Raw genomic sequence first — 26728 nt, forward strand, 5'->3', positions numbered from 1 at the left:
TTGTCTAAGAAAGGATGTGCTGGCATTGAAAAGGGGCCAGAGGAGGTTCACGAGAATGATCCCGGGAATGAAAGGGTTAATGTATGAGGAGCATTTTGATGGGTCTGGGCCTGTACTCACTGGAGTTTAGAAGAACAAGGAGAGATCTGGCTGGAACTTATTGAATATTGAAAGCCCTGGATAGAGTGGATGTGGAGAGGACATTTCCTGAAATGGGTGAGTCAAGGACGAGGGCATAGCTTTAGAATAAAGGGGTGTCCATTTATAACAGATGAACAAGAATGTCTTTAACCAGGAGGTGGGACAGGGGAGCAGATTCTAATGGGCTAATTCTGCTTGTGTTCTTACCGGAAGAAAAGGATACGTTTGCCGTAGCGGTTGTACAGCAATGAATTAACATCCTAATTCTGGGGATGGTGGGTTTGCCACATGAGGAGAGGGGTGAATAGAACATAGAGCACTACATCACAGCCACAGGACCTTTGGCCCACGGTGTCTTGCTGACCTAATTAAATTAGTAATCAGATATCCAGCTGGGTTAATGCCTTCTAGCTACATATTGTTCCATTTCCTGGACATTCATGTGCCTATTGAAGAGCCTCTTGAATGTTCCCATTGCATTTGTCTCCAACACCACCAGCCCTGGCAGCGTGCGCTCAGAGTTTTAAAAACTTGATCTTCACATCTCACCTGAACTCACCCCCTCACTTTAAAGGCATGCCCTCTAGTATTAGATGCCTGAAAACTGGGGAAAAACAAACCGCTGTCTATGCCTCCCATAATCTTATAAACTTCTTTCCGGTTTCCCCTCTGCCTCCAATGCCCCAGGGTAAACAATAAGAAGTTTGTCCAACCTCTCCTTTTAGCACGTGCCTCCATCCCAGGCAGTATCCTGAATGTGTATTCTCCCAAGATTGCATGAATGCAAGATGATCTCATTTGATATTGATGAAGTTTTCTGCAGGGCTCATATGCATAGATGCAGGGAGGATGTCTTTTCCTTGGCACAGTGGCCTGGAGCAAAAAGTCCACAGCCTTGCACCTGATGGAGATTTCTTCATTTGGTGTTGTTGAGTCTTTGACATTGCTTATCCTGGGCACTTAGTCATTAAATTTACCAAAACTACAGATTTCTGGCTAGGAAGTGAATCAATGGATGTGGGGACAGTGCAGAAGAACAGGGCTGATGTATACGGTCAGCCAGAATCTTGCGTGGCAGAGTCTGGATCGAAGGGCCAGAAGACTTGCTGCAGCTCCTAATTACGTGAGCTGTTTGTTGAGTTTTCAATATACCTGGGGAAGTCAAGTTTAAAAAAAAAATTAGAAAACCTAAGTCAAGCAGACCGTTGTTGGTAAGGTCCTCAAAGCCAGTAACGTGTTTGATTGCTTCAATTAAAGGTATCGGAAAGGTGAACAAGATCCAAGACTTGAAACTTCTTTTTGGATCAAGCAGCCTTTATAGTCTGCAATGAGTGTCTGGCCACCATGGGGCAGTTGAGGGCTCTTTTTCCACATGGATATAAAGGGTGTGTTTGGTCTTTCTAAACTTCGCTTTTGGTTCATCTTAACGGTTGGTGCAACGCTGTTATAACTGAGGAGTGAGAGTTCAAACCCAGTGTAAGGAGTCTGCACGTCCTCCCTGTGTGCGAGTGTGTTTTCTCCAGGTGCTCCAGTTTCCTACTGCAGTCCAAAGACACATCGATTAGTAGGTTAATTGGTCATTTGTAAATTATCTCATGATCAAATTCGAGTTAAGTCAGGGTTGTTGGAGGTTGCTGGGCAATGCAGCTTGAAGGGCCTATTCTGTGCTGATTCTCCAAATCAAATACAATAAATAAAGTAATTTTCCAACAACTGTCATTTCTCAGTAGGACTGTTGGAGGCGGAATGTTTAACAAAGACACATAATCACACCAAGCTATTTGGCCTGTTGATATTTTTTTGATATGATAAATATAAATAGTTAAGCTCATCATACCTACCGGGGCATAAGTCATTGACAGTTGCTCACCAATGTTGTCTGTCCTGGGCTAGTCTTGCATTTTATCCCAGGTATAGCCCATCTCCTTAGTGTATCCTTCCTCTCCTTGAGATGATGTCTTTGGAATTTCTGTAGCTCCGGGTTTTTACAGGATGGGGTTGCTAACTGGATGCTCAACCCTCCTCTTTTCACGTCTGGCTTGGGACCGTCCATGGTGGAGTTCTCTGATACCAACCCTAATAATAATTCTGCAGCCTGTCAGAGGAAGAAAATGCTTTCTGATTTCACTTGTGCTGTGGCTGCAACATTTAGGGTTGCACTCACTTGGTCTAGCTTTCCTCACTGAATGAATTGATTGTACTTGTTTATCATGCCAAAGCCCTCAGTTAGTTCACATCCAAAACTCAAGGGAAGGTAAGGCAGTCATATTGTAACCCCTTAAGCCTTGATTTATTCCAGTAATTTGCCCTGCTAACACCTCCAAAACTAGTATGTTTTGTGGCTTTCGGTGTCCTGAACTCAACGTGTCCAAGGCTGTTTGAGTTCACCTTTAGTTATTAGCCCCTTAAGCTAATGAGGATAGGTTGAGCGAGCCAGGGTTTTTTCTCTTTGGAATGAAGGAGCATGAGAGATGGCTTGGTAGGGGTGTACCAAATGATGAGAGGCATAGCTTGAGTGGATAGCCAGAGGCATTTTTTTTCCCGGGGGGAAATAAGTATCACAAGGAGCATAATTTTAAAGTGATTGGAGTACATGGGTAAGTTTTTTTTAAACACAGTGGTAGGTGTGTAGAATGGGCTGCCGTGGGTGATGGTAGATTAGGGATGTTTGACAGATTCTTGGGTAGGCACATGGATGGTAGAAAAATAGAGAGCTATGTAGGGGGCAAGGGTTAGATTGATCTTGGGTTAAAAGGTTGGCACAACATTGTGGGCCGAAGGGCTTAGACTGTACTGTAACAGCAAGATGAACTCTCTTCATATCCTTTATTCAGCTGTACTTGTAGTTTATTATAGATGTGGAGCAGGAATTATTTTCCTGGTTAAGACTATGATGAGCCTTGATTGAATTGATGCTGTTTGGCAGAAGACATTTCCTCTGCAGGGGTGGGTAATGATTTGGCTACAGCATTTAAGAGAAGTTTGGACAGGTGCATGGATGAGGAATATAGTCGTACTGTGGGTAGATGGGACTAGGTAGAAAAATCAGTTGGCACGGACATGAGATTCTGCAGATGCTGGAAAACCAGAGCAATCAACACAAAATGTTGGAGGTACTGGGCAGTTCAGGCAGCATCTGTGGAGAGGAGTAGACAGTTATTGTTTCAGGCCGATGTCCTGATGAAGGGTCTTGGCCAGAGACGTTGACTGTTTATAAACCTCCATCGATGCTCCCTGACCTGTTGAGTCACTCCAGCATTTTGTGTGTGTTACTGAAGCAGAGATTAACCTTCCTGCAGTTTCAAAGTGCTGTTGCTGATTTCTTGTGACACTCAGTGTGAACATTTCTGAGATTGGAAAAATTCTGTTTTTGACCTGCACGTTGCAGTTGATTCACCTCAATCAGGTGCTACAAATCATGATTACACTTCTTGCGATAATTTCCTGGCACTTTCACCTGTGATCTCTGTGGAATAATCTGTGCTGGCTGTGCAGCAGGGGAATCTGTGAACGAGACTGAGACTGGATTTGCTCCGGTACTCTATTCAGCAGCCTGTCAGTAGTCACCGTCACACTTCAGTGCTGTGAGTAAGGTCACTTAGGACAGTACAATACTGCCTGTGAAATCTTTGCCTTCAAGAGAGGAGGGCAGGGATAAAAGCTGAGAATGTACCTGAGCAAATGTCCACTGTGGAGCTTTGTAGGTGTACAGGGGCAGATCAGAGCGTGTTCATCTTATGATCTTATTTATCTATTTATTTATTTATTTATTTATTTATAAATAGATGAGATGCTGGAAATCCACGGCTACTCACAAAATGAATGTCCTGATGAAGGGTCTCGGCCCAAAACATCAACAGTTTATTCCTCTCTATCAATGGCTCCTAGCATTTTGTGCGCGGCGGAGTGAAGGTACATCTCTACCAAAGGAGGTGTAAGGCACTCCTTTCCAGTACTAGCATGCGGGCCACCCTTGGGTAAGCTGTAGCACCTGCTTAGCACCCCCCACCAATCAGGGTCACGTGAAACCATGGAAGCAGGTGGTAGATGACCATACGAGCAGCCGGTGCAGATCACAAGCCCTGGTTATGCGACCACTGACACCAGGCAATCTCTGAAAAGCATTGAGAGTGGCTGGGGTCACCCGTCTTGTAAAAACATTGGCCTGCAGAAGGCAATGCCAAACCGTTTCTGTGGAAAAATTTGCCAGTCATGGCAAAGACCACGATCACCCACGTCATATGACATGGCACAGAATGATGATGTAGCTAGTTTTCCCATCGCGTTATTATGATAGCGTTTGCCTATGATCATTTGTGCAGTGTGATTAAATGTGATATTAGAGTATAACGAGACACTGGAATCTGGAGCAACAAACAATCTGCTAGAGGACGGCAGCGAGTCGAGCAGTGTCAGTGGGAGGAAAGGAATTATCAAAGCTTCAGGCTGCAAGCCAGCATCAGGACTAGACCTGGATAGAATGGATGTGGAGAGGGTGTTTCCGATAGTGAGGGAGTCTTGGACCCGAGGGCACAGCCTCAGGATAGAGGGATGCCTATTTAGAGCAGAGGTGCAAAGGAATTTGTTAGTCAGAGGGTGGTGGATCAGTGGAATTCATTGCCACGGACAGCTGTGGCGGCCGGGTCGTTGGATGCATTTAAAGTGGAGGTTGATAGATTCTTGATTAGTCAGGGCTTCAAAGGTTACAGAGTAAAGGCAGGGAAATGGAGTTGAGAGATATAATAATCGGCTTTAATCAAATAGTGAGGTAGACTCTGAATGGCCTAATTGTGCTTCTATTTCTTTTATTGCTTGGAATACAACACTTGGAATATGCAAAAAGAATTCTTATTGCATTTGAAAATATAACTAGTGCACAGAAGTATGACAAAGTGTAGAAATCAGATTTTTTTCATTGAACACAATAAATGGCAGTAATAATCAGAAAAGTACAAAACAGAAACAGACCCTTCAGCCTATCTGGACTGAGCCATTTAAACTGCCTACTTCTATCGACCTGCACTGGGACCAAAGCTCTCCATCCCCCTCCCGTCCATGTACCTATCCAAACTATTCTTAAATGTTGAAATCCAGTTAGCACGCACCTCTTACATTGCCAGTTCATTCACATTCTCATGACCCTATGTTCCCTTTAAACTTTTCACTTTTCACCTGTGACCTCTGGTTATAGTCCCACCCGGCCTCAGAAAAAGCCTGCTTGCATTTACCCCATCTAAACCTTTCATAATTTTGCATACCTCCATCAAATCTCCCCTCAATTTTCTATGTTCTAAGGAATAAAGTCCTAACCTATTCAATCTTTCCTTTACAACTTGGGTCCTCCAGTTTTGGCAATATCATATACATTTTCTCTGTACAGTTTCAATCTAATTACATCTTTCCTGTAGGTAGGTAACCAAAACTGCACACAATACTCCAAATTAGGCCTCACCAACATCATGTACAATTTCAACATACTGTCCCAACTCCTGTACTCAATACATTAATTTATTAAGGCCAATGTGCCAAAAGCTTTTATTACGACCTTATCTACCTGTGATGCAACTTTCAAGGAAGTATTCCCAAATCCCTCTGTTCTACTGTACTCCTCGGTGACCTACCATTCACTGTGTAAGAATACCCTGGTTGGTCCTGCCAAAGTGCAGCACCTCACACTTGTCTGCGTTAAATTCCATCTGCCATTTTTCAGCCCAATTTCCCAGCTAGTCCAGATCCCATTGTAAGTCATGATGACCTTCCTCGCTATGCACTACACCGTCAGTTTTGATGTCATCAGCAAATTTGCTGATCCAGTTAACCATATTATCATCCAGATTGTTGATATAGTTGACAAACAACAACAGATCCAGCACCAATCCCTGCAGCTCTCCAGCAGATAAAGGCCTCCAGTCAAAGAGGCAACCAGCTACTACCAGTCTCAGGCTTCTCCCACAAAGCCAATGTCTAATCCAATTCACTTCTTCCTCTTGAATACCAAGTGACTCCCATGTGGAACCTTCTCAAAGGCCTTGCCAAAGTCCATGTAAACAACACCCACTACTTGGCCTTCATCAACTTTCCTGGTAACTTCCTCAAAAAAGAACTATAAAGATTGGTTAGACATAACCTACCACACATTAAGCCATGCTAGCTATCCCTTATCAGTCCATGTGTCTCCAAATACTCATATATCCAGTGTCTTAGAATACCTTCCAATAACTTTCCTACTACAGATGTCAGTCTCACTGGCCTATTATTTCCTGGTTTATTTTTAGAACCTTTCTTAAACAGTAGAACAGCATTAGCTATCCCCCGGTTGCTCAGGAAGATTTTAGTATCTCTGCTAGGGCCCCCTGCATTTTCTGTACCTTTCTCGCACAGGGTCTGAGGGAACTCTTTGTTATCCCCTGGGGATTTATCCACCTTAATTTGCCTCAACCAAGCAAACAGCACCACCTCTGTAATCTCAGTAGGGTCCATGATCTTGATGTTGCTTTGCCTTACTTCTATAGATGTCTCCTGAGTAAATACGGATGCAAAAAAGTTCATTTAAAATCAACCCTCTTTCCCCCCCCCCAACCCCCCAATCTCTTGGCTCCATTCATGCATTACCATTCTGATCTTCCAGAGGGCCAATTTTGTCCCTTGCAACCCTTTTGCTCTGAACATGCCTGTAGAATCTCTTGGGATTCTCTTTCACCTTGTCTGCTAGAGCAACCTCATGCCTTGTTTTAGCTCTCTTGATTTCTTAAGTGTTCTCTTGCATTTCTTATACTCAAGTACCTCATTTGTTTCTGCCTAACTACCTTCTATGCACCTTTTTTTTCCTTAACCAATGCCTTAACATCTCTTGAAAACCAAGGTACCCTATACCTATTATCTTTACCTTTGATACTGACAGGCCATATAAGCTTCATACCTTCAAAATTTCACATTTGAAGGCCTCTCACTTACCAGGTACACTTTGCCACAAAGCAGCCTGTCCAAATCCACATTTACCAGATCCTTTCTGATACCATCAAAATTGGCCTTTCTCTGACCTCGAATCTCAATCCGCAGACCAGGGTAACACACCAAATACTGGAGGAGCTCAACGGGTCGGGCTACAGCTACGGAAAGGAATGAATGGTTATCATTTTGGGACAGGACCATTCATAATTTTTCTTAAGTTTTTGTCCTTGCTCACCTGAAACGTGTTCTTCTAAATAAGTGGAAGCTCGGTAATAGTAAGACAAAAAATAGTAAAGTAGATTTTGATGTGTTTTGTCATGTCACCAGTCAGTGTGAGAAAGCACAGTTATTAAGCTCAGTGCCATGGGATCAGAATTGGAAGAATAACTGAAAGATTTTCTTCATTAACAAGCTTCTAGATTGCAAACAGTGTAAATTGGATTCTAGTCTGGTTAGGAACTCTCAGCTGTATTCTTCACGCCAAGGATATTAAAGCAAAATTTAAGGGCATTTAGAATATAGAACAGTATGGGCCCTTCAGCTCATGATGTTGTGCCGAGCTACTCCATGATCAATCTAAACAACCCCTATATAGCTCATAACCCTTCATTTTTCTTAATTCCATGTACCTATCTGAGTTTCTTAGATGTCCCTTTTGTATCAGCCTCTACCATCACCCCTCGCAACATGTTCCAGGCACCTATCACTATGTGTAAACTTTCCTCCACTCGTCTTAAATGGATGTCCTGTGGTATTGACCATTGCCCCATTGAGGAGAAGGGGCACTGTCCACTCTCTCTATGCCTCTGATAATCTTGTACACCGATCAAGTTGCCTTTCATCCTCTTTTTCTCCAAAGAGAATTGCCCTAGCTCAGGGGTCGGCAACCTTTACCACTGAAAGAGCCATATGGACCCATTTCCCACAGAAAAGAAAACACTGGGAGCCACAAAACCCGTTTGACATTTAAAATGAAATAACACTGCCTACAATGTTTTTTTTTGCCTTTATGCTATGTATAAACAAACTATAATGTATTGCATTTATGAAATTGATGAACTCCTGCAGAGAAAACAAAATTACATTTCTGCATGCAACAAAAACATTTTGAACTCCGAAAAAAAGATGTTGGGTTGAATGTTACTCCATAGTTAGCCTACCTTGGATCAAAAAATTAAAAGGAATCGCGCACTGGCGGGTGTCAGACGTTGGCAGTGGTGACGTATATTAATAGCGATAAAAAACACGTTGTAGCGGTGTGCTACACGCAGCGCTAAAATAACGACACTGCAGTCAAAGATAACTTTATTCGAACTAAACAGCCTTGCTTTAAAGCCTTCCTCAACCGCCCCCCGTGGGTGCGGATGCTCCAAAAGACGTAATCACAAACCCCCGTAGGCTATCTCCCTTAGCCGGAACGGTGGCTAATTGTGAGCCGGTTCGGATGTGCCAGGAAATGGGGTCGCCACAACGTTTTATTTAGATTGTACAAGATCACTATAAGCTTCAAATTTCGAATTACATTTCAAAAACTGACAAACCACAGGGAGCTGCAGCACAGAGATGAAAGAGCTGCATGCGGCTCTGGAGCTGCGGGTTGCCGACCCCTGCCCTAGCTCGTTCAACTTCTCATATGACATGTTGTCTAATCCAGGCAGCATCCTGGTAAATTTCCTTTGCACCCTCTCTAAAGCTTCCACATTCTTCCTATAATGAGCTGAAGAAGCTGTTCCTGAAACATTTCAGTGTGTGCCTTCAGCTCTTGTACCACTTCCCTGATGGTAGCAATGAGAAGTGGGCATGTTTTGAATGGGAAAACAAAAATCTGAAATTTCATGCTGCTCTCAAATGGATAGAGTGAAATAACTAAATCATTTCTGCAATTCAACCTTGAGTCAGAGTACTACAACACAGGAAGGGTCTCCAACCCCAAAGACTATTTCATTATGGCTGATTTATTATCCCTCTCAACCTTATTTTCCTGCCAGCTGCATGGGTAACAGTTTTCTCTCCATATCGTACTGCCCTGGCTTGTATGCTAACTTGCGTAGCTATCTATATAGTTGATAAGACAGAACATCCATGGTCAACCCCACCAGTGGAGGCCCCTCTGCTCTCTGGAGTCTCCTTGCACTCTTTCCTGGCAAACTTGTATCTCTCAAGTCTCAAGTTGTGTCAGATTATTCTTCCGAAACATTTAAGTAGGCTTCCTCCTTCAGTTTGACTGGGTGACTCTTTGTCATCCATTCCATGTCTCAGTGAGATAAACCTACTCAGAACCCCATGCAAGTGCTCCCTAAGCAACCTCTACATTTTTGCTGCAACACACAAAATGCTGGAGGAGCTCAGCAGGCCAGACAGCATCTGTGGAAAAGATTAAACAGTCGATGTTGGAGCTGAGACCCTTCATCAGGACTCCACATTTCTGCTGTGCATTTTGCAGAGGACTTCTGGTTCTGTCCGATGCCACTCGAAGATCAAAGTACGTGTACAATCCTGAGATTCATTTCCTTGTGGGACATCCACAGTAAATAGAAGGAAACATAATAAAATCAATGAAAAACTGAACATGACAGAGGTAGACGAACAGTGACAGACCAATATTCATAAGGCAACTGCACAAAAAGGAAATAAGAAATATAGATTACATGAGATAGAGTCCTTAAAATGAGTCCTTAGATCGAGGGACCAGTTCAGTGATGGGCTGAGTGAAGTTATTCACTCTGGTTCAAGAGCCTGGTGGTTGAGGGGTAACAACTGCTTCTGAACCTGGTGGTGCAGGTCCTGAGGCTCCTGTACCACCTTCCTCATAGTACAGTGAGAATAGAGCATATCCTTGATGGATGCTGTTTTCCTGCCACAGCACTCCATGTAGATGCTATTTTGAGATGTGTATTTCAGTACGATAAGACTTCCATGTAAGTGAAGGTATTTGCATGTTTTGTCATTTAATTTGATAGGGAAATTACAGTCTGAGGTGGATTTCAACTTTGTGGCTTCAGTTGCTCATAATTTAGAGAACTGCACGACAAACAATACAAATGATGGGATTAGAGAAGCCAGTGAGTCTTTTGTTGTACCAAAACGTTTGCACGAACCTGCGGGGAATCTGTGCCAGTTAGCAAGATAGGAAGTTCTCAGTAAGATCAGAATTGAATTTAATATCACTGGCAAATGTTGTGGAATATGTTGTTTTGCAGCGGCAGTACAGTGCAATACATAATCATAAAAAAACTACATAACTTATTGTAATTTATAAAAAAGAATCAATTAGTGCAAAAAGAGAGGATAAAAAAGTACCTGAGTTCTTTGTCTACTCAGAAGTCTGGTGGTAAAGGGGGAGATGCTGTTCCTGGAACGTTGAGTGTGTGCCTTCAGGCTCCTATACCAACTCCTTGATGGAAGTAATAAGTGAGCATGTCCTGAATGGGGAAAACAAAAATCTGAAATTTCATGCTGCTCTCAAAGGGATGAAGTGGAATGATGGAATCATTTCTGCAATTCAGCCTCGAGTCTGAGTACGACAACATTGGCCCATTGAGTCTGCTTCACCACTTCACTGTGGCTGATTTATTGTCCCACTCAGTCCCATTCTCCTGCCTTCCTGACTAATCAATAAACTCTGCTTTAAATGATGGCCTCCACAGCCATCCATGGCAATGAATTGCACAGATTCACCACCCTCTGCCTAAAGGAATTCCTCCTCAACTAGTCCATGCTGACCTGATGGATGAAATTGCCATAATAATAGCAGATTGAGATATACCTTTCATCAGTTGATTATCTTTAGGGGCAGTTCATGTCTGTCTCTGAACTTTCCATAGATCGGAGATGAGTCTGTTATGTAGCTGCTGGGGGTGAACTTCTATGAGGCCTTAACCAGACTTTTCCAAATGCACAGTCTAGAAAGAGGTAAATGGTTTGCTGGCCCTCATTACGGCTGTCTTGAGGGCAGTGTGCATTGGGAGTGAGACTGACTGCAGAGGGAGGACCCAACAAAGTAGTAGTGGTGTTGCAATCACTCGAATCGATCTTCTCCCAAAGGGCTACTTCCTTAATAAAGAACACCTATGTGTGACTCTGTTTAACATGGGGAGATTGATGCACAGAGAGCCGTGACACGGTCCTTGACAAGGTCCTGGGTCAAGATCCAGTGGCATGGAACGCAGGATGACTGGGGTCCCTTCACTGCTGGAGCCTTCCTCCACCTTCACTGACATTGTGATGTGTCGATCTTCCTCGGTTGGTTTGACCATGGAGGTCTTGGCTGGATCACACTTCACCTTGCCACCATGGGTGACCCTACCAGGAACCAAACTCCAGGCGGCATCACTCTTGGGACCTCAGGAGCTCTCACCCTCTACACCACAACAAAATGACAATCCTCAGAGCAGACCTGACCAAAAGGGCCCCTCTCACTGCCAACTGAATGCTTGTTGTGGCTGTGAGATGTTCCACCAGATGGATTTGACAGTGTGCTTGAGAAACCATCCCTCAGGATTCACGTCCTTCTCCTGCAAGGATTTAAGCACTCTATCCTTCCCACTCTGCTGCCTGTTGGACTTGTGGTCAAAGACTTTTTTTTTCTGTGAATGACAGATTATGAAGCGAGATGGAGCATTGCCCAGCAATGAGGCCAGGCCCTTTGTTTAGAGCAGGGGTCCATAGACCCCTTGGGATAATGGTGGAGATCCAGGGCATATAAAAGGTTGGGAACCTCTGGTGTAGAGTCATAAAGCACCACCGCACAAGAACAAGCTCTTTGACCCATCTAGTCCATGGTGAACTGCTACTCTGCCAAGTCCCATCAAACTGCACCTGGACCATACCCCTCCCATCCATGTACTATTCCAAACTTCTCTTAGATGTTGCCAACGTGCCTCCATGCACCACCTCCACTGGCAGCTTGTTCCACTCTCGCACCACCCTCTGAGTGAAGGGATTCCCCTTTAACATTATACCTTTCACCCTTAACCCATGACCTTTAGTTCTAATTTCAAAGCCAGTTTACATTCACGCTATCCATTCCCTGGTTTGTAATACTAGGGACAGGTAGAACCTCAGAAGATGATGCAGTTTGTCAGATACTTTAAAAGAGAGACCTGGTATCCTCGTATGAGTGATTTACTATAGATCCTAGAAGAGTACAGCACAGGAACAGGCCATTCAGCCCACAATGATGCTGAGCCAAACACATTAATAATCAATTAGCGAGCTAAATTAATTGCTTCTGTCTACACAATGTTATCTCCCTTCATTTTCCTCACATTCAGGTGCCTATGAAAATGCCTCTTAAAAGTCCCTAATGATTCTGCCTCTATCAGCCTGAGGGCAGCATCTTCCAGGCACCCATCTCTCTCTCTCTCTCTCTCTCTCTCTCTCTCTCTCTCTCTCTCTCTCTCTCTCTGTAAAAACCTGCGCTTCACATCTCCTCTGAAATCACCGCCTCTCACCCGGAATCATCTCCGATATCTTGAGAGATGCCTCTCGGTGAAGGTTGCCATGAGTTTTAGCGTGGCAGCACTGCATTTAGTGATCCTGAGGAAAAGCGTGTTTGAAAATCAAGGCCTTCTTCCCTGCTGCTTTGCATCAGAGATCCCTTTCCATGGCTCAACAGTAATATTTTACAAATAGTTATAACCACATCCTTCCAGAAGTTTCTGTTTGAATGTGCTCCCTTTCCCCTACTTCGACTATTGTTCTGTCTTTAACCTGCCCTTTCCTTTTGACATCATGGACTCTAAACTCTTCCTGTTGTCTCTGGTTTCAGTTGTGTTTCCATTACATCCCCAGCGTTGAAACATGGTATATAATACTTACAGTAACTTCTCAACTTCACTTTGCTTTTTTTGACTTCTTCCACCTTTGCATGTGTCCCTCCTTGTCACCAGATATGAGTAAACATGCCCAATGAGGGGTCACCAGTGGGGGGGGGGGGGGGGGAAGAACAGATGGTAAGCCACATCAGCACATCAGTGCAAAGGAGTTTTATTTAGTGCCGGGTGGGGGGAAAACACGCAAAAGCTGCCCAAAAGTTGTGAAGTAAGAAATTATTTACAAGCTGACAAATGAAAGCAGACATGTATGTACAAAAATTTACAAATGTACAGAGGCTTTCCCTTTAACTCTCACACTTTGTCTTTAACTTTCCTATATAACTACACACCAAAGCCAAACTGAGGGTTTAAATCTGCCTGTTTAGGGTGTGGTACGCCTGCTCCCACTAACACAGGCATTATCTTAGGATGCCCCAAACTGTCCCTTCGAGTCTTTTGGGGCCATTCTGCTCTCTACAAACCGAGATAACAGTGTTAGTGAAAATAAATCTAACTGTTTGGAATGCCTGTGTCTAAAGTCCATATTTTTACTAGATATAAACCTGGAGAGCACGTTAACTGAAGGAATTGTTTTGATTAGCCAAGCTGGTAATCGTTTTACTGTTCAGGTGTGTAAGCGGTGAACTTCCAAGAACTGCAGAACGGGAGGGTAAAATTCTGTGAACTACTGGGGGAAAGTAGACCGGGGACAGAATGAGCAGGAGTAAATAACCGGGCAAAGGGGCAAGGTTAGCAGGAGAATTGGCATTGCCAGCCCGTTCTGTCATAGCGTGGTTGACTACTTCATGCGCTGTCTTTACCTGCAGCTAATGTTGTGGCATGGGTTTAGTTGTCACACAGTACAATTTATACCAGCGGCAGATATGCGGCAAAACGCATAATGTGCATCAAATCAGCGAGGATTGTGTTGGGGGCAGCCCACAAGTGTCACTAGCACGCCCATAATTTACTAACCCTAACTGTGTGTGTTTGTAACGTGGGAAGAAACCAGAGCCTCGGGAGGAAACCTTGATGATCAGAAGGAAAACGTACAAACACCTTGCATACATGAAGTGGGAATTGAACCCCAATTGTTGTGTTGTAAGGCGATTGTGCTAAACACTACATTACCGTGCCACCCTCTCTTGGTTTAATGTCAGCATCATGACAAATAAGTTCTTGTGTGTGAACATGGTCTCCACTATTGTGGGGTATTATCCTTGGTATTTTTCCTGTTGACAATTTATTTGCTAGTTCCTGGTAAAGTTACTTTGTATGAAGATGTCTTTCACTTGCATGCTAATGGTTATAAAGTTCAACTTTTTTGTCATCTGAGTGAGTGTCTGTGAGTATGTGCACATATATGTGTGTTGGTATACACACAGTGCCTTGGAAAAAAGTACTCAGCTCCTACAATTTTCACATTTTACTGTCTCATTTTCCAAATGTAAAATGCATTGAAATAGGATTTTTGAGCTAATCCATAAACCACAGTGCATTATATCATATCAGAAGAAATATTCCAATACTTGCCACAGTTTACTAAAGATTAAAAACCAAAACTGAGGATGAAAAAGTATTCATCCCCTTTGTAATTGCTGCACAAACTTTTCTCAGGTGCAATTCTGTATATTACTTTACCAATTCACCCTATTTGTTGATGTAGAAATTTGGAGGATCACCTGTTTAAAATGAATTCATAAGGATAAACATTCTTATAAGAATAAGTACAAGACCTTTTCAAAGGCAACGAACATGCCTTGGAGCTCATTGCAGTCCATCGTGGAAAAAAATATGAAGCTGTGCTACATGCAGCACTGCAATAACGACACAGAGTCGGTGAGCTGCAGTTACAAAAGAGGTTTATTCAAACTTCGCAGCCTTGCTTTAAAGCTTTCCTGATCCTGCCCTCCCCAGGTGGGAATACTGTATTCACAGATGCGTCCTGCGTGTGGCGTGGGCTTTTCCCCGTGCTGGTGAAGCAGGCTTGGTGCCCTCTTTGGGACCTGCCTTAATGCCGGCGCGCGCCACTTTGTGAGCCGGTTCGTGTGCGCTGGGATGTGGGTCACCACATAACCCCCCCCCCCCTAGAACTGGCGATACACCCCCCCCCCCCCCCCCCCAATGTCCACAGTTTGGGGTCGGACTCTGTTTGGGAGGTCTGCCTCTGCGCCGCGGTGCCGGAATCTTGGCCAGCTGCGCCAAGTCCACATGGGCTGGTTTGAGTCGGTCCACCGTGAAAACCTCTTTCCCCCTAATGTCCAGCACAAATGTGGACCTGCTGTTTCTGATCACCGTAAACGACCCCTCGTAGGGCCACTGTAGCGGTGCCCAATGTCCGCCCCGTCATACAAAAACGAACTTACAATTTTGCAGGTCTTTAGGTACGCAGGTCAGGTTCTGCCCATGCTGTGAAGTGGGTATGGGGGCCAGGTTACCGAGCCTCTCGCGTAGTCTGTCCAGGACTGCTGTGGGTTCTTCCCCCTTGGGGCTGTTATGTTGGGGTGCGCCGTACACCAACTCGGCCGACGAGGTGTGCAGATCCTCTCTGGGCGCCGTGCGGATTCCGAGCAGGACCCAGGGGAGCTCGTCCACCCAGTTAGGCCCTTTGAGGCGGGCCATGAGAGCTGACTTCAGGTGACAGTGGAAACGCTCCACTAGTCCGTTCGATTGTGGGTGGTAGGCAGTTGAGTGGTGCAGCTGAGTCCCCAGAAGGCTGGCCATAGCTGACCACAGGCTGGAGGTGAACTGGGCGCCTCTGTCAGAGGTAATGTGGGCCAGTACACCAAAGCAAGATACCCAGGTGGCAATCAGTGCCCGGGCGCAAGATTCGGAGGTGGTGTTGGTGACCGGGACCGCCTCTGGCCATCTTGTGAACCGGTCCATGATAGTCAGGAGTGCGCTCCTCGCGAAACTGGCAGGGGGCCCACGATATCCGCATGAATGTGGTCAAAACGCCGGTGGGTAGGGTGGAACTGCTGCGGCAGAGCTTTGGTCTGCCGCTGCACCTTGGCTTGTTGACAGTGCATGCACGTTCTGGCCCATTCACTGACCTGCTTGTGGAGTCCGTGCCAAATGAACCTGCTGGCTACCATCCAGACGGTTGACCTGATGGAGGGGTGCGCTAAGTTGTGAATGGAGTTGAATATACGCTGCGGCCAAGCTGCCGGGACGACGGGGCGGAGTTGGCCGGTGGTGACGTCACAGAGTAGGGTCCTCTCACCTGGGCCTAAGGGGAGGTCCTGTAACTAGGGATCTCCTCGTCTGCCTGCTGCGCCTCCGCCAGTGATTCATAGTCTACCCCCGGGACAGGGCTTGGATGTTAGGGCGGGAAAGGGCGTCCGCCACGACATTGTCCTTTCCCGAGATATGCCGGATATCTGTCATGTATTCAGAGATGTAGTACAGATGTCGCTGCTGGCAGGACAACCAGGGGTCGGATGCTTTCGTGAATGCAAAGGTAAGTGGTTTGTGGTCCGTGAACGCGGTGAAGGGCCTACCTTCTAAGAAGTACCTGAAATGCTGGATTGCCAGGTATAGCCAACAGTTCCTGGTAGGAAGCACTGTATTTGAGCTCGGGTGGTTGCAGGTGCTTGCTGAAAAACGCCAGGGGTTGCCAGCGACCCTCGATGAGTTGTTCCAGCACCCCACCGACTGCTGTGTTAGATGCGTCCACTGTGAGGGCAGTAGAGATGTCTGTTCTGGGGTGCACTAGCATCGTGGCACCAAGGCTTCTTTGGTTTTAATGAAAGCGGCGGCGAACTCCTCGTCCCAGGTAATGTCCTTGCCCGGACCCGACATCAGGGCGAACAGGGGGCGCATGATTCGGGCAGCTGAAGGGAGGAAGCGGTGGTAGAAATTCACCATACCCATGAATTCCTGAAGGCCTTTGATTGTATTGGGCTGGGGGAAATGGCAGACCGCATCTACGTTGGCGGGCAGAGGGGTTGCCCCATCTTTAGTAATCCTGTGACCCAGGAAGTCGATGATGTCGAGCCCGAACTGGCATTTGGCCAGGTTGATTGTCAGGCTGAATTCACTAAGTCGAGCGTAGAGTTGACGGAGGAGATGCTCCTGACGACTGCTGCGGGCTATGAGGATGTCGACCAAATAGATGAAAGCAAAGTCCAGGTCCCGTCCCACCCCATCCATTAACCGCTGAAACATCTGTGTGGCATTCTTCAGGCCGAACGGCATGCGGAGGAACTCGAAAAGGCCGAAAGGGGTGATGAGTGCCGTTTTGGGGACGTGGTCTGGATGCATCAGGATTTGATGGTATCCCTGGACGAGGTCTACCTTGGAGAAGATCCGTGCGCCGTGCAGGTTTGCTGCAAAGTCCTGAATGTGCAGCACAGGGTAGCAGTCCGGAGTTGTATCCTCGTTCAGCCTGCGGTAGTCGCCGCATGGTCTCCAGCCCCCTGTTGCTTTGGGCACCATGTGCAGGGGGGAGGCCCATGGGCTGTCGGACCGCTGTTTGATCCCCAATTCCTCCATCCTCTTGAATTCCTCCTTTGCCAGCCGGAGCTTGTCCGGGGGATGCCTTCGAGCATGGGCGTGGAGGGGTGGTCCTTGTGTCGGGATGTGGTGCTGTACACCTTGTCTGGGCATGGCTGCTGTGAACTGCGGTGCCAGAACCGATGGGAAATCCGCCAGGACTCTGGTGAAGTCGTTGTCGGACAGCGTGATGGAGTCTAGGTGTGGGGCTGGCAACTGGGCTTCACTCAGGGAGAACGTTTGAAAGGTCTCGACGTGGACTAGTCTCTTCCTGGGCAGGTCAACCAGGAGGCTGTGAGCTCGCAAAAAATCCGCTCCCAGGAGCGGTTGGGCTACGGTGGCCAGTGTGTAGTCCCACACGAACCGGCTGGAGCCGAACTGTAGCCGCACCGTATGGGTGCCGTAGGTCCTTACTGTGCTGCTGTTCGCGATCCTTAGGGTGGGACCCGGTTCTCTGTTGTGGGTGTTGTAACTCGTCAGAGGTAAGATGCTTATCTCAGCTCCGGTGTCGACCAAAAAGCAGTGTCCCGACTGCTTGTCCCAGACATGCAGGAGGCTCTCCTGATGGCCAGCCACCGTAGCCATCAGTGGCGGCTGGCCCTGGCATTTCCCGGGAACTTGCAGGGCGGGCTACAGCGCCCCACCGCTGGTGGTAGAAGCACCATTGTTCGTTGGTCTCCTCAGCCTTGCCTCTGGGGTTAGCGGGCTCTGCGGCCGGGCCTGGTCTGGTTTGCAGCTGGGAGCGTGGCCTGGTGATCTGTGCGACGGACGCCCCACTCTCCTTCTTGGCTTTTCATAGCACGTACGCCCGGGCTGCCACCTTCCGGGGGTCACTGAAATCCGCGTCAGACAACAGCAGGCGTATGTCCTTGGGCAGCTGCTCCAGGAATGCCTGCTCAAATATGAGGCAGGGCTTGTGACCTCCGGCCAGGGACAGCATCTCATTCATCAAAGCCGACGGTGGCCTGTCCCCCAAACCATCCAGGTGCAGTAAGCGGGCAGCTCGCTCCTGCCGTGAGAGTCCGAAAGTCCTTATGAGCAAGGCTTTGAATTCTGTGTATTTGCCGTCCGCTGGGGGCAATTGTATGAACTTCTCAACCTGGGCGGCTATCTCCTGGTCGAGGGAGCTCACCACATAGTAGTAACGTGTGGCATCCGAGGTTATCTGCCGAATGTGGAATCGGGCTTCTGCTTGGTCCAGCGTCCAGAAGCTTGGCAGTTTTAACGAAACTGCATGAACAGATGTGGCGTCGTTCATCTCCGGTCAGGGTCACCAATTGTAGCGGTGTGCTATACGCAGCGCTGCAATAATGACACTGAGTCGGTGAGCTGCAGTTACAAAAGAGGTTTATTCAAACTTCGCGGCCTCGCTCTAAAGCCTTCCTGATCCCGCCCTCCCTGGGCGTATTCACAGTCCCATCCCACGCGTGGGCTTTTCCCCGTGCTGGTGAAGCAGGCTTGGCGCCCTCTTTGGGAACTGGCTCAATGCCGGCGCGCACCGCTTTGTGAGCCGGTTTGAGTGCGCTGGGAAGTGGGTCGCCACAAGACCACAGCCACACTGTCAAGGTCAGACTGCCCTCTAAACTTAGACACCTGAGGAGAATGGTACTTGTAAGAGAGCCCATGTGATGCCAACAGTCACCCTGAGTGAGCTGCAGAAGTACATGACTCCACAATCTCTCAGGCCTTGCCCATAAAGACTTTGCAAAATGTCACTTAGAAGATGCTGTAAAGATGTGGAAGAAGGTCTTGTGATAGATGAGACAAAAGTGGAGCTTTTGGCCTCAACACAAGGTGGTAGGAGAGGTGTAAATCTAATATTGCACATCAGCCAGGTAGCATCATCCCTATTGTAGAATGTGGTGGAGCTAGCATCATGCTGTGGGGATGTTTTTCAGCAGCAGATGCTGTAAATCTGGCCAAGAAGGATGGGAAGATAAATACTGCTAAATATAGAGAGATTCCAGGTCAAAATCCTGCTAGCCTTTACAAAAAGTTTAAACTGGTGAGGAGGTTTGTCTTTCACAGGAACAATGATCAGCACACGCCAGAGCAACCATGGAGTGGCTTTAAATGAAGAACATTGATGTCCTTGAGTGGCCCAGTCAGATTCTTGACCTTAACCCGATTGAACATCTCTGGCAAGATCACTGCCCATCGCCCCCTCCCCAACTAACCTGGCTCAGCTTGAGCAACTTTGCAAAGAGGTATGGAGAAAATCCTGCTCCATCGCATTATCCAAAAAGACTGGTTGTAATAGCTGAGAGGTGGTTCAACCAAGTACAGAGCAGAGGGAGATGAATACTCTTGAATTGCTGACATGTCAGTTTTTGCATTTTTATTTTCTTCACACTTTACAATTTCCCCTGGTTTTTTTTTTGTCTCCAATGTTGGCGGGAGAAGCATGTGGTTCGCCAAAAAAAAAATTCTCAATTAAATTGATCAAATTCCTCATTGTTATATTCATTTATGTGAACAAAGGGTTTTGTGTGTGTGTGTGTGTTAAAAAACTCTCTCTACACACACACACACACTGTACCCACAATACATATCACATGTAAAACACAATATTACCACAAATACTGAAGTGCACAGCACAGATAAACGATACAATAAGCAGCTCAGTGTTCTAGTGATGACAGGGTATTTATTAGTCTCTCAGCCTGGGCAAAGAAGCTGTACCCAGACTGGTAGTCCTGCTGATCCTGTTCCTCATTCTTGACAGTAGTGGGTCAAAGAGATTGTGGGATGAATGGTATGTATCTTCAACAATGCTTTGAGCCCTCGTATACAACACTCTTGTTAAATGTCAGAAGTGGGGGGGGGGGGGTGTGACTCCAGTGATCCTATTGACAGATTTTACTGTCCTCTGTGGGGTCTTGAGATCCAATGCCTTGCAGCTTCTGTGCCACAGTGCCACAGACCACTGTCTGGTCTCCTGCAGAAAGTTGTTCGAGTAGGGACGGTGGATTGCGCAGCTTGGCCTGCAGTATGTGGAGTTGGATGAGAAAGGTCATCTGAATTGGCATTTGTCCATTGACCTGTAAAGTTGTGCACTTCCCAATGAACCACTGAGAGCTTTCTAGACAAAGGAACACCTCCATCAGATCTCTGAACAGTCTGGGAACAGCACCATGTTTTCTTTTTTGCACTATTTTTATTTGTTTTTCCATTTCTTCCTGCTACGAAACAATTTTCACTTTAGGTACGTCAGTGATAAAGAACCGGATTCTTTCCTGTGTTACACAAGTGAATCACATTTATGTCCTGATTTTGTATGTAACCGGTATTGTATTCCCTCGAGGACACTTTCAAATGGGCAATGCCTCAAAAGGGAGGCATCCATTAAAGACCACCATCACCAGGACATGCCTTCTTCTGATTGCTATCATCAGGGAGGAGTTACAGCTGAAGATGCATCCTCAATGATTCGGGAACTGCTTCCAATGCAGCCATGAACGCTAACTCTTTTTCTCTTTTTGCACTGTTTATGTAATTTTTTTATGGTTTTACACAGTACTATAAAACACATAATACTGTGCTAAAGTGTGTATGCACATATACAGTTGCAAGAAAAAGTTTGTGAGCCTGGTTTTCTGCATTAATTACTTATAAAATGTGGTCTGATCTTCATTTAAGTCACGATAATATACAAACAATCTGCCTAAACTATTAATGCACAAACAATTGTGCTACTTCGCATCAATACTGAGTACACCATTTAAACAATCACAGTCTGGGTTCAAAAATGTATGTGAACCTCTGGGGTAATGTTTTCTATTTGGAGATGGGTGTTCCAATCAATGAGATGAGATTAGAGGTCTGGATTGTAACGGCGCCCTGCACTATTTTTTTCTGAATAAAAGGACATACCGTCAGGTTACTGACAGAGCCTGCTCTTCTCATGAAAGATCTGTTTACGTGCACCATGCCTCAATCAAAACAACTTTCAGATGACCTTAGAAGGAGAATTGTAGAGATGCATGAAGCTGGAAAAAGCTATAAGAGCATTTAAGCATTGCTGCATATCTCTTGCAAACTTAAGACTACCTAGAGACAAAAGTTGAACTTTTTTGGCAGAAATGCACACTGCTATGTTTGGAGGAAAAAGAGCACTGCACGCCAACACCAAAACCTCATCCCAACTGTGAAGCCTGGTGGAAGGAGCTTCGTGGTTTGGAGCTGCTTTGCTGCCTCGGCCTCGGCAGCTTGCAGTCGTTGAAGGAACAATGAATTCAAAATTGTACAGGAGAATGACAGGGTGGCAGTCTCTCAGCTGAAGCTTAATAGAAGTTGGATGATGCAACAAGACGATCCTCAAGACCGGAGTAAATCAACAGCAGAATGGTTTAAAAAGAAGAAATTTCATTATTTGGAATATCCAAGTCAGAGTCCAGGCTTAACCCAATTGAGATGTTGTGGCATGACCTGAAGCGGGATGTTCATGCCAGAAACATTGATGATCTGAAACAGTTTTGTATGGAGGAATGGTGTAAGATTCCTGCTCGCCACTGTGCAAGTCTGATCAGCAGCTGCAGGAGATGTTCGGTGGAGGTTATTGCTGCTAAAGAAGGTTCTACCAGTTATTAAATATAAGGGTCCACATTTTTTCCAGCCTGGATTAATTAAGCAATGTGTTCAATAAAGACATGAAAAATACAACTGTGTGTGTTATTAGTTTAGGCATATTGTGTTTGCCTATTATTGTGACTTAGGTGAAGATCAGGCCTTGTGCTATGAGTAATTAATTCAGAAAACCAGGTAATTGCAAAGGGTTCACAAACTTTTTCTTGTGACTGTAGTTAAGTTACCTGCGACATTTCCACAGTACTGTATGTGTCAATGTGGAGCAGAGAGCAAAGCATGTTGGGAATGGTGAGGGTGGAGTGCCAGGAGTGAGGTTGGTGGTGCAGGTGCAGACACATCCAGCCCTGAGACACCAGGCAGTGTCATTTGATTCTAAACAAATTTGTTTATTGATCATTACAGAATGTCTCTCTGGTACTTCCCGCTCCCTCCCCTCTTCGCCCTTTTCCCAAACATGATTCCTCTTTCCCTGCCCTCTTCCCACTTTTAGTCCACAGTACAGACCCATATCTGAATTAGGTTTATCATCATTTACATATGTCATTAATTGTTTTTTGTGTGTGGCAGCAGTACAGGGCAATACATAAAATTACTACAGTACTGTGTGGAAGTCTTGGGTACCCTAACTATATGTACATGCCCAAGATTTGCACAGTACTGTATACATTGTATTTTATAGTTTGCTACTGCAAAACAAATTTAACAACACATGCCAGTGATATTAAATTTGATTCTGATTCTGTTACCTTCTCCCATTTTACTTGGCCTTCCATTAGGCACAAGTATGCCTCTGCATTTCAGTCAGCTGTACACTATTCTCAAAGGAAATAAAGGAAGCAAAAGAGAATGCTAGTGAAGATGTAACCTATGTTTGAATGGTGAACAATTTGCAGTCGAGGCTGAGGGTAACTCTGCCCTGACATTGAAACAAGAGCTAGAGTCTGGGAACTCTGAGAAGATCATCAGTGTTGAAAATGATTCGGAAGGTTTGAAAATGCTTTGAGAATCCCAAAATTGAAACTATGGTAGGCATGAGAGACTGCAGATACTGGAGCAAGAAAACAAACTCCTGGCAGAACTCCATGAGTCGGGCAGTGTCTGGAAGGGAAGGAATTGTTATTGTTTTACCAGTCATGATACAGGGTTTCAACTGAAACATCAGCAGTTAGTTTCCTCCTACAGATGCTGCTTGACCTAAGTTCTTCCAGCAGTGTGTTGTTTGTATTTTTTTTGCTGTGATTATAGAAGTCCTGTTTCTCAGGAATGTTGAAATATGACATGGAACAGTCCCTTCCGGCCTTGTGAGCCACACCACCCAGTAACCACTGATTTAACTAATTTAACCCTTTCTTAATCACAGGCCCAAAGACCAATTAATCTGCTAACCGGTAAGTCTTTGGACTGTGGGAGGAAATCAACGTGTACACAGGAAGGAATGTACAAACTTGCTTACAAAGGATGCTGAATTGATCTCCAAACTCCGACTCCCCAGGCTGTAATAGTGTCACGCTGACTGCTGTGCGACAGTAGTGCCCAGTATCACTGAGTCGAATAGGAGCATCGAGGCATTGAGTTCGAAAGTCAGGAGGTTGTGTTGCAGCTTTATAAAACTCTAGTGAGGCCGTATCTGGAGTATTGTGTACAGTTCCGGTCACCCCATATTAGGAAATATGTTGAGGCTTTGGGGAGGGTGAAGAAGTTGTTTACCAGGTTGCTCCCTCGATTAGATGAATAGGTTGGACACACTTGGGTTGTTTTCTCCAGAGCGTTTGGAAGTTGAGGGGAGATCTGATAGAGGTTTACAAGATAACGAACGGGATAGGGCTATCTAACCTGGACCCACCTCGCTGGTCAGGTAGGCACAGTAGTGTACACCCTTTCTGAGGAGATTGAGGCGTGCAAGGCTCCTCGCCTCAATTCCAGCAACTTTCTACAGGAGCACCATTGAGGGTGTCCTATCGGGCTGCATTATTTGTGGCACAGAAGCTGCAAGGTATCGGACCACAAGACCCAACAGAGGACAGAAAAAACTGCCAAGAGGATCACTGGGGTCTCTGCCTGCCCACCCCCCCCCACCTTATTTGTGACATTTACTAGAGCATTGCAGATGAAGGGCCTACAGTACTGCTGTGGATCCCTATCACCCATCCCACAATCTCTTTGACCCACTCTCATCAGGAAGGAGGTACAGGAGCATCAAGATTACTGGGTAATCTCTTCTCTTGAGCTGTGAGACTAATGAATACCCTATTACCACCGAGGTCTCAACACTAGGACAGAGAGCTGCTTAAGATTTACTTTCCTGTTTATCTGTGCTGCACACTTCATATACATTTTGAATTATATTTTAATAACTTGTAAATTATTTTGGTTAATGTGCTGTGTGTGATGTGTTTTGTGGGTGTACCGTGGTTCAGGGAACATTGGTTGTAGATATGTACAGTCAGATTACAGTAAACTTGAACTAGGTAGAATAGACAGACAGTATCTTTCCCCCAGGGTCGAAATGTCAATTTACAGTATGTATATTTAACAGACCAAAATTGTGCAAAAAGACAAATAATTGTATATTAAAGTGAGGTAGTGTTCACAGGTTCAACATCCGTCCTGGAATCGGATGGCGGAGTGGAAGAAGCTGTTCCTGAGTCGCTGAGTATGTGCCTTCAGGCTAGTTTGAAAAGGACCTGCACTGGGTGCAGGATGATCTTAATAATGGATGCTGCCTTTCTGGGGCATCTTTCCTTGACAATGTCCTGGGTACTTTATAGGCTGGTACCCAAGATAGGGCCAACTAAATTTACAATCCTCTGCAGCTTCTTTCAGGCCATGAATGTGAGGAAACTGGAAGAATATGGGCATTGTGAGGGCAGAAGGGATTGGTTTAGTTGTCGATTCGATTACTAATATAACTGGTTTGGCACAACATCGTGGGCTGAAGGCCCTGTGCCTATACTGTACTCTTCTAAGTTCTATTTGTAAGCCTTCATACCACGTGTTCAAATTAATGCCTATGCTTTCCGTGTTGTTGTCACTCCCCTTTGTATATGCACAGTTTCTCTTCCTTTGGTTGTTTGTCAGTCTTAGTATTTTTTATATCATTGATTCAATTGTATTTCGTTGTTCTACTGTGAATGCCCACAAGAAAGCGAGTCTCAGCATTGTATGTGGTGATACATACATACTTTGATAATAAATTTACTTTGAACTTTATACCTGTTAAGTCGTTGTCAGAGTGGCAATTTTGGATCTGGTCTCAGTGTAAAGAACAATGTACCGATTCCACAACCTAGAGACTCGCTGTCAGGGACTCTACAACTCGTCTTCTCAGTATTGTTTTATTCTCTTTTGTACTTTGCATACTGCTAGTTTGTCAGTCTTTTCTGTGTACTTTTTCGTTGACTCTGTTGTCTTTTGTTTTACTGTGAACGCCTGCAAGATAAAGAATTGTGGGTTAGTATTTGGTGACATATGTGTACTTTGATCATTCACTTTGATCTTTTCACATTTTTCAATGGGTTACTTAAATGCTGTTGCACTTTCTCACTTCCAGAAGGAAACGAAGGTGGCGATTGGAGAATAGCATTGGTTACAACTCAGAAGCAGATATAAAAATAGCTCGGAGAGCAGAAATCTGAAGCCACGTTCCCTCCCTCCTTCACTCTGCGATATAAAAAGTTACCAAACACTCTTTGGCACAAGAAAGCTGATTCAACAGTAAAAAATCTCCAGTAGTTTTGCTATTGTATACTGTATTACCTTTGTGAAAAATGTATGCAAGTAGGGTGGGACCCGTATCTCTAGGGCAGGGAAGAACTGGCAGTTAACATGCGCTTTATTGTAAGGGACGCTCCTTTTACTGAATTGAACAAACTGCATTGTAAGTCGTGAATGTATCCCACCAGTGTGAATGAAGGATGCTTTGTTTCTTGTCCACTGGGGGGGCTGGATGCCATTCGACACATTCTCAGGTGCTCAGTTAAGAATGGATTGATGAAAGTATTGGTTGCTTCATTATCACTTGAGAACACCCACCCAAGTGCAGCCTGCCTTCCTTCTGTTCTGCCCCGGGACCATCCTATTTACATATCAGATGTGATATGTATTGAAACAGTAACTCAGACTCTCAAGGATCAACTTTGTCAGAATTAGGTTAAATATCACTGATATATGTCAGATATGTCATGAAGTTTGTTTTGCCTCAGCACAGTCCAATGCATAAAATATACTACAAATTACAAAAAGGAATTTTGTGAGAAATGTCAGAATTTGTATATATTAAATGATAGTGCACAATGCACAAAAATGGTGAGGTAGTGTTTATGGGTTCAGAAATCTGATGGTGGAGGGGAAGAAACTTGCTGAACTGAGTCCTCTTTGATGGTAGTAATGAGATGAAGGCATGTCCTGGGTGATGGGTAAGGGGCCATGTGCATTTGCATGGATTAGGAATTTGCTGTGGCGTTCTCTGGAGACAAACTGTCTACCTCTCTGTCTCCACCTCTGGAGACAAACCGTCTACTGATATATTCTGTAAACCTACAAATTCCCATGGCTATCCAGACTATAGTTCAAGGTTCAAAGTACATTTATTATCGAAGTATGTATACATTATACAACCTTGAGATTCGTCTCCTAACAGGCAGACACAAAACAAAGAACCAAAAAGAACCCTTGTACATGAAAAGACTGTTGAACAGCCAATGTGCATAGAATACAAACACATCATGCCCATCAAAAAG

The 26728-nt window shown here is 45.3% G+C and overlaps 1 protein-coding gene across 1 annotated transcript in view; it reads left to right on the plus strand.

The window, feature by feature from the left end:
• The window catches only part of LOC132401167 (zinc finger protein 836-like), a 57890-nt gene that overhangs the window by 1457 nt on the left and 29705 nt on the right, over positions 1–26728 (plus strand). The gene's annotated exons all lie outside the window — the stretch shown is intronic.

Source organism: Hypanus sabinus, chromosome 10 (genome assembly GCF_030144855.1).
Source record: "Hypanus sabinus isolate sHypSab1 chromosome 10, sHypSab1.hap1, whole genome shotgun sequence".
Lineage (NCBI taxonomy): Eukaryota > Metazoa > Chordata > Chondrichthyes > Myliobatiformes > Dasyatidae > Hypanus > Hypanus sabinus.